Source organism: Chinchilla lanigera, unplaced genomic scaffold, assembly GCF_000276665.1.
Source record: "Chinchilla lanigera isolate Chin_1 unplaced genomic scaffold, ChiLan1.0 scaffold00097, whole genome shotgun sequence".
Lineage (NCBI taxonomy): Eukaryota > Metazoa > Chordata > Mammalia > Rodentia > Chinchillidae > Chinchilla > Chinchilla lanigera.
The window spans coordinates 5,670,418-5,683,725 of record NW_004955498.1 but is presented as its reverse complement, the minus strand read 5'-3'; the positions used below and the strand labels follow the sequence as shown (position 1 = coordinate 5,683,725).

Here is a 13,308-nt window from a genome sequence, read left to right as displayed (position 1 = left end):
CTATGTGGATTTCTCAGATATTAAAATGGTTATCTAAAATAATAGTAAACACATTACATATTAACATAAAAACATAAATGTTTGAAAAAAATCTCCAAAAATTACATAAACTTTGCAAAGTTTTAGATGTCTGGCTTCATAGAAGTTATCTAGATTGTAATATCTATACTTGAATTCATTCTGCTGTAGTATGCTGCTTTTGTTGAAGTATATGAAGAAAATCTGGTTTCCCAAAGCTACACAGCTAGAAAAGAAGTGGCATTTTAATAGCTGTTTCAGGTAACAGCAGATATTATTCAATAGAGTACCACAACTCAATAAGTGGTAGTTTCTTAAAGGCAAACTGCACTGTGAAGCCTGAAATCTTATCAGTGAACTTTTGTACTCTTACATTAAAATCTATTAGTCTCCTTCATACTTTGAATGAGTCTTTTCTTCCTATATAATTGTGCAAGACTATGTAGGTGGACTATAAAATATTGATTCATTAATTTATAAGGATCTGCCAATGGTGATACATTTCACTGTACAATACCAAAACCAAAATCACATCAGTTATTATCTCCACTTTCTTCATCAGAAGTGCTTTAAGTACTGGGAGGTTGTCAAGTATATGGTGTTGTACACATGTTTTGAAAGATCTAGTTTTCCCAAGAAATCTTAAATATTACCTTTGCAAAAAAGCACCATAAATTATTTCCCGTAAACTAGCAGCTTCACTTCTGGCATTATCAAGAAAATGTGTGCCGAACACACTAAGCACAGTCTCCCTAATGAAAGTGGTCTTCCATGAAAACAACTGCTTGCAACTCAGACACACAAATGTTTTTCCTTGAGTCAACTGCTGCATGTCAATCTACAGTAGAAGGCCTTCATGTATTCTTCCTGTTTCATTACATGGATTGTTAAACTAGATGTGCACTGAAGGGTAAAGATTACATGAAATCAATATATTTTTCAATTTCTGAAGATGGCATTTTAACTGCAAATGTGTGGCAGTGAAGAATCCTATGGTTTCTAGCACAGACAATGGCACTACCCTAAGTTATGCTCAGGTATCTACCACCGCTTTCACATCACCAGTGCCAACTGTCAAGTCAGAGCAAAAGTCAAAGAATGCCTCAGTAGTACTATGAAAATAATTTCGATCTTGATGACATCGGGGAAGGGTCTCAAGGCCTCCCAGGGGTCTGTGGAAAAGTCTGATAATTGCTGCAATAAATACAAGTTAGTTATTAATACTCATGGACAAAGACAGGCTTTCACAAGATGCTACAAAGAATAAGAGAGCTAACACTGAAAATGCCAAGATAAGAATGACTTTGGCCTTTAGACTTCAGAGATCAAAAAGGCTTATGGTGGTGGTGGAAGATTCACAAGCTAATAGAAATGGAGCTGTCCTAAATTCAGTATGTAAAGAGCACACACAACTTTTTCTCTCTCAAAGCAGAGCAGATGTTCCAAAACAGAAAATGTTTGTCAACCCAAGCCTGTGGCTTCAAATATCATTACCAAAACAACGGCCTTCAAAACAGAATATTTACAAGAAATCAGTGAAAAGGAACATTAACAAATGCAAGAATGATGACAGATATATGACTCATAGGTAAGTTAGATAATATGTAAAGGTAATTTTTTTCTAAAGGAGTTTCCAACTATAAACAAAAAAGAGATGGAGGGTAAACATTGAAACACTGTAGGCTAAATTCAATATGCTTTGTAAAAGTGACTTTTATTATCTAATAAAAGTAGTGGACTTAATGAAAATAGAAGTATGGAAATATTTTAAATGTTAGAAAAGTGACTGGTTTTTAATGAAGTTAGAAAAAATATAAATGGGCTGAATGCCGTGTTACATTCTGGCTGCTGCCATACAAAATTACCACAAATCCAGCCGCTTAAAAAGCACAAACTTATTATCTCGTACTTCTGAAAGTCCAACATAGGTCTCACTCCGCTAATCTCAAGGTGTGGGCAAGGCTGCGTTCCTTCTGGAGGCTCTAGAAGAGAATGTTTCTTTTCCTTTTCCGGCTTCTAGAGGCTAAGCACATGGTCCCTTCCTCCATCTTCACAGCAATGCAGAGTTCATAACTACTCACTTTCAATCATCCTGACCTTCTCTTCCACCTCCCTTCTCTCTATATAAGGGCCCTGTGATTACATGGGGCCTGGCCCGAGAATCCAGAACAAGCTTCCTGTCTTAATGTCATCTGATTAGTGAACTTAATTGTACCTACTACATCTTTTGCCATCATAGTCCGATTCCACGGATTAGGATGTGGTTATATTTGGGGGCATCAGCATTCTGTCTACTATAGAGAAAGGTCACTTACTGGATTATTTTTTATTCTGAATTTGGTGCATTCAGTAGTCACACTTGGAACCCATGTCAAAGGTCAAACCAACTACAAGAAAGATTAGAAATGACAAAAGTTTATTATGCCTGACTGAGGACAAGAGAAGCAGTTTACTATCACAACAATTTATAATTTGATAAATTAGATTTCAAGGCAAAAAGCATGAATGTACTAACGGGACCATTAAGGAAGGCTGAAATAATGAAAATCTAAATACATATCCACAGAATATGGAATCTGACAACTTTTTTTTTTTTTTTAATTTTTTTTGGGTACCAGAAATCGAACTCAGGACCTTGTGCTTGGCAAGGAGGCGCTTTGCCACTGAGCTATATCCCCAGCAATTTTTCTTTTAAGAATATATATCAGCAGGAAGGGACACGGGTAGGGGATGAAAAAAGATGTTTTGCCAACTACCCATGATAAACATAATCATTACTACTGCAAACATGTACTAACCGAAAAAAAGACATTCTATGTTAAAAAGAAGAAAGCATATACAGAAATATTTTCATTGTGGATTTCTATATGCTGCTATTAAATCATGGCAAAGTATACAAAGTTCCTGGGGAACTATGGAAATGAACACTAAAGGAGATAAAATAGCATGACTATATGAAGAATTAATTAATAGGACAAAATGGCACTGTTTACATACATGTAGATTTTCTCAGGGGGAGAAATGATTATAGGGCAGTGATAAACAATAAACACACATCTAATTTAAAATTTAAAATAGTGCATACGTGCCTGAAATGTGTGGGATTTACAAAAAGGAGAAATGGTCTCTTTCCTCATGATGCTCAAAACCTGACAGTGATAGAAGATGCTCAAAACCTGATGTATCAAGAAGCAACCCTGTATCACTGCAAACTGGGAGACTTGGGAAATTCATTCCTGTACAAGAGCAGGGAAGGGAGGTAAGGTCTGGGAAGCAAGCTGAGGAGCAAAAGGCATGATTTTTTAAAGTCTGAGTCTGAGGTTTGATATTGCAGGATGCTGAAATACACAGTTCATTTCATACATCATGGTTGGTGGGACACTGGTGAGACAGGAGAAAGGGCAATAGAAGGAACAAGTGAGAAGCTGGCTGGGCAAATGCTAAGGAAATTTGAGTATCAAGGTAAAGTCCTTAGAATGTATTAATAGGCAAGAGGGAACCACTGACGATTTCCTAGTGAAGGAGTGACAAAAAGTGTAGACACAAGAAAGCAACAAAAATTGACTGAAAATCGTTGAACCACATGGATATTTTTGAATATACTAACTTGTCAAGCAATGTACTAGAATGGACAAGATTATGTATGTAAAATCTGTTTGGGTCTCATATTCCACACGAACAATATGCAAACAGTATTACCTCTACTACACAGTACCAAGGTAAGAATTAAATAACCTTTTATAAAGTGCTTACTATAGAGCTTGGCGCTATGTGAGTAATACTCAATAAATCTTAGTTTCCTTCCTTAAATAGTGACTAAGCACAAGATATAATACTACCACAGAACATTTAAAATATTACTAAAACACAAATAAAGCATGAAAGTGCCTGGGCTGCTGCCAAAGCAAAACTCAGAGAAAAAATACTCCAAAAGTTTAAATAAAAGCAAAAAGCAAAGTAAAAAAAAAAAGCAAAGGGAAAGCTAATGAAGTGATTTTCTAGCTAAAACGTTTAGGGGAAAAAACAGGCAAAATATAGAAATTTAAAAACTCTAAAAGTCAAAATATACATACAAAGACAACCGATAAGTAATACCAACTGCTGGCTCTTTGAAAAAAATTAAGCCAGAAAACTGAACAGATAAACAAATTACTATAATAAAAATTTAAAACCATGAGACTTACATATATTATTTTAATTGGGGGGTGTATCTCAATTATACCACTGTATTTTGGAGCTGAGTCCAAAAGGCAACTGTGTGTCTAATATGAAGAAATAGCAAGCTGCAGTAACAGAGACAAGAAAATTTACTTTTTTAAAACTGTAACAGTTAAAGCCTAAACTGCTTTGAGTTACTTCCCAAGAAATATTCAGACCAGAGTCCAAGTATAAAAATAGACTTTGCTTAATTTTCCATAAACTACCAAATGGAGGTTCCAGTAACTCTAGCATTAACCATCACTTCCTAAAGTTTTTTCAGTTATACCCACCTCAGTCTGTTTTCTATTGCTGTAACTGAGCACCACAGACTGGGTAATATATAAAGAATAGAAATTTATTTGGGTCACTGGACTTTATTCTGGAGACTGCTTGGGAAGTCCAAGAGTATAGCATTAGCATCTGCTTCGCATCTGCAGAGGGACTGCTTGCTGTTTCTTGCAACACAGTGGTGGCACTGCATATAGAGACAGAGTAAGCGGCTAGCTTGGGTCTGTCTACATCTTCTTCTAAGGACACTAGTGCCATCATAGGAGGCCCACTCTTTATGATCTCATCTGTTCCTAATTACCTCCCCAATAATCATTAACACGTGAAATGAGGGATTAGGTTTCCAACACATGAACTTTTACAGGACATATTTAAATCATAGCAGTCTGCCTTTGGCTCCCAAATCCATTTATTTCTCACAAAGCAAAATACATTTATTCCATCCTAACAGCCGCAAAAGTTTAACATTCTAGCATCAAATCAAAAGCCTAAATTCAGGTTCTCATCTATCTCAGAGATGAGCAAGACTCAAGGCATGATGCACCTTGAAGCAAACTCCTTCTAGCCATGAGCCTGTGAAATCAAAACAAGTTACTGACTTCCAAAGAACAATGGTAAGACAGGCACAGGACAGTAATTCTCACGCCAAAAAGGAAAAGCTAGGCAAGAAGAAAGGAGTAACAGGCCCCAAGTAAATCCAAAACCACCAAGACAAACATTAAAACTTAAGACTCCAGAACAATCCTCCACTCTATGTGCCACCTCCTGGACACAGGGTGTTTAGAAGGGGCCCTTGAAGCCTCAGGCTTTGCTGCACTCAGTCCACTCAGCAATTTTCAAGATTGGAGTGCCACGTCCTTAGTTCTCTTGGGGTGGTGCTACATGTGGCAGACCTTACAGTTCTAAGGTCTTGGAAATGATCCTGCTCCTACAGCCCCACTAGGCACTGCCCTAGTGAGGGCTCCATAGCAGATCTATCTTGGACGCCACCTTTCTGCCTAGCACTGCTCTAGGTAGGCTCTTGGTGGTGGTTTCTGCCTGAGCACACAGGCAATGTGACACATCTTTTGAAATCTGGGTGGAGGAAGCCATGTCCTTACTGCTCTTGCATTCTGTGGGACTACAGAATTTATACCATACAGGTGCCAAGTTTACAGCTTGTAGTATCTGGAGCAGCAAACTGAGCCACAGCTGGGGTTGCCTGAGCCGTGGCTGCGGGGGCTGGAATTCGGGAGCAGAGACTCAGGGTGATTCTGGACAGCAAGTCTGAACCACTCTGCCAAGAACTCTGTTCCTGTGATGGCAGGAACAGCCTTAAAGATCTCTGAAATGCCACTTGGGTTTCTTCTGCCGCTGTCTTGATGATTCTTCCTAACTTCCTAAATAAACAGCTGTTCAGCCATACCCTGGGTTTCGACTCCTGGGAATGTTCTTTCATGTGCGACCACATGACCAGACTAATAATTTTCCAAATCTCGCCACTCTGTTTCCCTTTTCTTTTCTCTGGTTTCTTTGTGTGGTGCTGGGAACTGAACCAGAACCTCACACACGCCAGACAAGCGCTATACCACTGAGTAACACCTTTAGCCCTCGCTTTCTCTTTTAATTATAAATTCTGGCCTTAAGATGCTTCTTTACTCTCTTATTTCACTCTAAGCAGCTAAAAGTGGCCATGCAACTGCCTGAATATTTTGTTGCTTACAAATTTTTTCCTCTAGATGTCCTAAGTCAGTGATGGCAAACCTTTCAGAGACCGAGTACCCAAACTGCAACCCAAAACCCACTGATTTATGGCAAAATGCCAACACTGCAATTAAACCCGAATGCTTGGCTGCTGGGGCAACCTGGCTGTCATGCCGACAAGAGGGCTCTATGTGCCTGCTGCAGCACACATGCCATAGGCTTGCCACCACTGTCCAGGGTCATTACTCTTAAATTCTGCATTCTACAAAGTCCTAGGGCATGGGCACAACGAAGCTGAGTTCTTTGCAACTTTATAACCAGGATGGTCTTTACTATAGTTTCCAATACCTGTTCTTTAGTTTCATTCTAGACCTCATCAAAATGACCTTTACTGTCCACATTTATAACAATATCAGCTCATGACCACCTAGTAATCTCTCAGTTCAAGACTATCCTTATTCCCTAGCCCACTCACGTCAATACAGAATTTTTCTAGCATTCACTTCAAAACTGTTCCAGCCTAAAGCCACTGCCCAATTCAAAGCCACTTGCACATTTTCAATATTGGTATAAAAGCTTCACTCCCAGCACCAATTTTCTTAGTCCATTTCCGATTGCTGTAACTTAATAACTGAGACTGGGTAATTTATAAAACATGATTTCTCACAGTTCTAGATACTGGGGAGCCCATGCCTTCAGTGAGTGGTGAAAGCTTTCTTGCTGCATTATAATATGAAAGGCATAACACTGTGAGACAGAGCAAGCATGCTATTTTGGGTCTCCTTATAAAATTCTTAATGCCATCACGGGGGGCCCCACCCTCATGATCTCGTCTTACTCCAAAGGCCCCACCTCCCAATACTACTAATCAATGAATTTGGTGATTAGGTTTCCAACACGAATTGTTGGAGGACACATTCAAAGAACAGCAACATTTTAAAGAAGGACTTATTCCACTCATCCAAATTTGTAATGCTAGTTCATGATCAGTAAGTAGTGTCACAAGGGCCAAACCACAAACTTCTGCTCAGGCTCAAATTCCCTCTGTCCATTTTGTGGTGGGAGAAAGACAAGAAGAAAGGGAGAGAGGATTATACTTGCATACATTGCAAATACATGACTAAGTGTAAAAGTCCTAGTATCTGTTTTCTGTAAATCCCAAGAATGTAGTCAACCTCTCTTTATATCTATCAGTTTTCTCCAATAGAAGCTGCTCTCTTAAGTGGAGCATGTACACATGCATGACTATGTGCTAGTGTGCACGTACGCACACTCTCACTCACTCTGGGTGACACATCCTTGTTTATTGCTTGACAGAACAGCTCCAAATGACAAACTGCTAATCAATATTTCCACAAATTGTTAAAAGGGACTGCACCTTTTACATTGAGCAGAACCATAGTAACCAAATTTAAATTATTTTAATGGAGATTTTAATTGGTTTTACTAACAGCACTGAAGCAGCAGATATAAGAAAGCACAAAATCCAAATAAAAACCAATCACTCTTAAGGAGGACTGGAGAGAGCCCAGGCTTGTGGGAAGATCTGTATTCAAACTAATTACCTGCCATTCATCAGCGCTGTGGTCTTGGCTGAGTTACTCTCTCCTAAATCTGTCTCTTCATCTGATTTCTCATATATTGATTCATAAAGTAAGGATATACGAAAGCACTGGGTAAATGACACATTTTTACCTATTATAGCTCTAGTAGTATTATGCATAGTTTTTTTTTTTTGTTTTGTTGTTTTGTTTTTCTCCAGTACCGGGAACCGAACTCACGACCTTGTGCTTGCCAGGCAGGCGCTTTTGCCGCTGAGCTAAATCCCCAGCCCCTTCTAGTAGTATTATGAAAGAGAAAAGTTCTGCCGTATTGTAGCAATCTCATTTAGTAATCATTTTTCCTCACTATTAGGTCAGAGGTGTGAATTATTAATTATAAAATACCTATCTCCAGAGTTTAACTCAAAGCTTTCATCTGAAATTCTGGTTACCTTGTACAGCTGTGACCAATCATCACAAGGCAATTAGAAACTTCCAATTTAATAATTAGGAAGCTTAATTTCTGAAATCCTAGGAAACTAACACTCCTCCAATCCAACGTCTCCTCAAATCCCTACATCAAAGATTTTCAAGTGGCACATTTCTATTTGTACTCAACATCCACCTATTCAGCACATTTATTCAGTGTCTCAAAATCCTGGCCCTCAAAAACTCACAGTCAAGAAAAATATGCATAGTTATCCAGTAATGGGAATGTAATTTTCAAAACCAAAATTTATACATTCAAATGACACTTGTCTTGTTTAACCATTTCCTTTGGGAGGCAATGTACTAATTCCAGTATGTCACTGCTCAAACTATCTATGGAGCTTTCCTCTTGGAAGGCCTTTAAAGCCTGCAGTCTGTTCTTTTAAAGATCTTAGTGTTGCCAAATCTTTGCAGAAGAGTGGATTTGACTTTTGGAAACTGCCAAAAGCCAGGCAGAGCAAAGTTTAGTGAATGAAATGTGTGATCAAATTAGGTGGCACTATTTTGGTTCAAATGATAGATGATCATAATGCAATGAGACAGATTTTCTTATATGATTTGTAAAACTGACTCTAAAGGAAATTCTAGCGAAGTGAAAGGAGTATGTGTAATGGAATAAACATATGTATTCTATTTTCCTCAAGTAACTTCCCTGAGTGATACATATGAACACATAAGCTCCAGTGTAAGGTTTACATTGCTTAATAACCTATAACCCACAAACAGAAGGTTCCTTAGTATATGAGACTTACTCTGTCATTAAGGGGAAGGACTGTCACTAAACCACAGAGGTGGAATGGTATGTAAGAAAGAACACAGGCTTCAGGAGACTGATCTGGATTAGAATCAGGATATGACTTCTTCCTGCCTGCATGACTTTAGGGAAGTCACAAACTCTCTAAAATGTTCAAACTGCTCTAAAATTCAATGAATCACAACTATTACTAATAACCTTAGTAAACTCAAGATAATTTTCTGAGTACAGGTGGCTTAATATGATACAACAACTGATAGTCATCCAGGTGAGGAGGAGTTAGTTCATGGATGGTACTGATAATACACTCGTACTGACAGATTCACAGCCTGCTTTTTAAAAAGTCTGTAAAGACTACAGTAGTTGCAGTGACTAACGCGATGTATTTTTACAACACAGCATACATGTCACCTGCAGCACTCCTACCACAGACCTTTCCTTCACTGTCTCAATGTACCACGCCCTCTCAAGATCTCCTGTCTTTGCTTATGTTGTCTCTGGGAAGATACCATTCCTGCACTCTAGTCTGACAAAACCCTACCGTTAGCCTTCAAAATCTAGATTAAAAGTCACTTCCATATGGAATCTTTCCTGCTTGCTCTAGAGAGTGGCTCTGCCCTTTGTACTCCCATGGCATATGGCTGCTCTCTCTCTAATCCTTCATGCATTCTCATTTCTTTCCATGTCTACTTCCTCCTAGGCTTGCACACTGACAGAGGAACAATATCTCATTTTTTGTACTTATAACACCTAGGCACATCTTTTAGCAATGGTAGGAACCTGGGAGAGTCCCATGAATGAATGCTTTATTTTTATTTATTTTTTTTTTTTTGGTTTTTCTCCGGTACCGGGAACCGAACTCACGACCTTGCGCTTGCCAGGCAGGCGCTTTTGCCACTGAGCTAAATCCCCAGCCCCCAATGAATGCTTTAAATACACTTTTATAACAATAAGTAAAGGTCAGGTAGCTGCCTTTAGTGCACTATTACCAGCAATCACGTTCATTTTTCCTGAACGGGACCATTTCCTGTCAAGTAAGAGACAAGATTACTTACATAGGCCACAGACTGGCTTTAGAAGATACAGCATATAAAAATTTCCAAAACACTGCTGACCTCATCTGTACTCCATGCCCATACAATAGGATCCCAAAAGAGACATTTCTCAGCCTTTGCCCAGTCCATACTATCTGTGGGGTGCACATACTCTCACAAGGAGCTCACTGTGAACAACTCAGAAGACTTAGCAGAATTCTCACAGCCTTCAGTGCTGCCGAGATACCAGAGCTAAAGGGCCTTCTTTGAGCCAGCAACTCCACCAAGGTAGCAGAAAATCTTCAAGCCCTGTAGTACGTATAGAGTGCCCATTTAATGTCACCTACTCTCAGATCCCCACCTCTCAGCCACCTCTCCTGGGATCACAATTTGCCAATTCTGCAGAGTTCCCCACCTCTCCTGGGATCACAATTTGCCAATTCTGCAGAGTTCTACTAGTTTGTCTATTCTATAGACTAGGGCTCCCTACCTAGAATAGAATACATCTCCCACCAATAGCTGTTAGGAAGCCTTAAGCATTCAAGGAAGGACTTCTTGGTGTCTGTTTCAGCAAGTCTTAACCTGTGTAACTAAAAAATAATTATGAAAAGAAGTTCATGATCAACCAGTTCTGTACCAGGTGGAATTCGGCAGAGGGTCAGTTGGCAGCCCTGCACAATTGAATGTTGACACTTCTAAATCATGCTGTACCACTGCAGTTTCCAGAGCTCTGGTAACCCTACAGTGGGTTCAGACTCATTGAGATCTGCAACGTAGGAAACGCAACCTAGAGCCATAGGTCCTACCTTGGGAACCACCAAACCATGACAGTGACTATTTCTATGATTCTGCAAATTAAATACAGCCACGTTTTGCCTTAAGGTCATGTCTTTCCATCTCTCAACAGAATGACTGTACTCTATAGGCAAGAATAGGATGAAAGGAAAGAAAACCAGGTTATAGATCACCAGGAGAGTGGTGGTTGAAAATAATAGCTCTAAATTTCTATTACTGCCACTGACAAGTTATTCATTCCTCATTCCACAAATATTGAATGAGCCAGCCTCTATCCCATGTACACAAGTTACAAAAATGATACAGTCAGCCTTGGCCCACAAGAGCTTAAATTTTAGTAGGGGAGAGAGGTATTAATCTAACAAACATACAAAGAAATGAAAGAGTAAAAATAAGTGCTATACTGGAAAAGCATGACACACTACATATTTTACAATCAGGAAGCAGGAGACCTGGTTGGGAACTTCCCTCAGCAAGTTTCATGAGAGTGGAGATCTCAAAGGTCAGTAAGAGCTAACTAGGTCAGCAGGAGAGGGAAACATTCCTGATAAAGACAAGTTTGTGTCAAGGTCCTAGGGTAGGACAGACATGATCACTTGGCTCAGAATTAGATACAGGGAGCAAGGAAGCAGCACTAAGATCTGAGGCCCCAACACAAGGCACTGCTCTGCCTGCGCTCTCTAAAGTCTGGAAGGCTCTCTCAGCATGGAACAAAACTAAAACATAATGTGAAAAACTAGATGTGCACATATGACATGAAATTTCAGCAGTTAAAAACATTACGACTTGCCAATATTACCTGGCCAATGTCTTACTGAAACATCTGTAAGGTAACACTCTTCTCTCCTGCTGACAGTACCAAATCCAGAAAATGGCACAATAAAAAAAAACTTTAAATTTTTCAGGTAGAAATGCATTTTAATCCAGGTAATATTAAGGTACTGATACATATGCTGATGGCCACTCTATACCTGTTTATAATTTTCATATACTAGGATTTCGGTAAAAAATAAATAAAGGTAACGAGAAATGGTTAAGAGCTGCACAGTTTTACCTTGGCAACCATGAGAGACTGTTAAAATCACTTGAGGCAACTCTTTGTGGCTTCTGGATTGTCTGTCACATTGCAAACAAGTCATGGAACTTTCTATTTGTAAAGCACTTGGCAATCAATCATTAATTCAGCCTCAGTACCCTGTTGAGAGATTATAACTCATTCTACAGATCAAACAGACAGATAAGTGAGCTGCCCAAGGACACAAAACAATTTGGCTTTTATTTATCACTCTTATCACCCTCTTCAAACAATGAACACACACAGAAACCCTGTTGCCCTGCAGACCAATCCGAACGCCTAGGAGCAGCAGGGGAAGCCACTGCAGTTGGCTCTCTGTTACTTGTTCTCAATAAGCTCCTCTGTGCAGAGTGCCTTGAAGACCAACAGTGATAATGACTGCACTGTGATAGGACATCACGAACTCTAAGAGTAACAGAGCACTCAGGATGCTACAATTGCTCATAAATGTCACCATCCCTAAGGAGACTGCTCCTCCAACACACACACACACCGTGCTCTCATTTCCTGTCACCCCCACCAAGCAGAGAAGACAGTGTTCTCCACCAGACCCCCGCCAGTCCAGTTCTGCACAGTCCAGCAAGTCACCGACTTACATTGCCCTTCTTCATCCTCAAGCTCGAACTGCGAAGCATCTGAATTACCTAGCTGGTAACACAAATGATTTACCGAGTGAGTGCACGGCTTCCCACTTGCAAATAAAGGAAACAAGTATTCCTCTCACAGAGTAATGGACTTAAGAAATCAGTTCGACTAACTCCTAATTTTACAGATGGGCCAAAGAAGGGCAGAGAATCAGCGGTGTATGTTTTGGCCAGTACCACTGACATTTTCTAAGCGCCTACTATGTGCCAGGGTAGGTGGGTGGCCAGTGCGGAAGGGAGAAAAGTAGGACGTGCTCTGCTTCAGGGTGCTCCCAACCTTATCGGGACCCGATAATTCCGAAACAGTTGGGCAAGTGCAAGGACAGAAGCTTTATTCCTTGGCCAGCGTTTTCACCACACCGTCCACTTGGTGTTCCCCCATCTGGGAAGTCAGGACAGCATACGTACTTCCTGCAGAAACTGTAAGTTTTTATAGTGAAGACCGGCAAGCAAAGGCATAAGGAAAATGACCAGGTTCACCCCCAAAGGCATTATGTAAGGTATTCACCTATCCTGAGGCCCACTCCAAGGACTCAATGTTTCAGATACCGGTTCACCAAAAAGGAAAAAAGTGAGGGATGGGCACGGATCCAAGGAAACCCTTACGGGTTGACGGGAACTGGAGGAAACAGCTGGGGTGGGGGGCAGGCGTGCGGGATCCAGCGGGACGGCCCCGCGCGGCGCGGAGAAGGCGGCGCAGGCGGCGGGGTGGGGGCCGAGCACAGCGAGAGGGAAGCTGGGGACAGCACTGAGGGAGGGCAGGCGGACAGGACGGGGCTTCCTGGGG

General features: G+C 40.3%; 1 protein-coding gene across 2 annotated transcripts in view; it reads right to left on the bottom strand.

Annotated features, from left to right (window-relative positions):
- Positions 1–13,308, bottom strand: part of Tmem185a (transmembrane protein 185A) — a 34,593-nt gene that overhangs the window by 20,264 nt on the left and 1,021 nt on the right. The gene's annotated exons all lie outside the window — the stretch shown is intronic.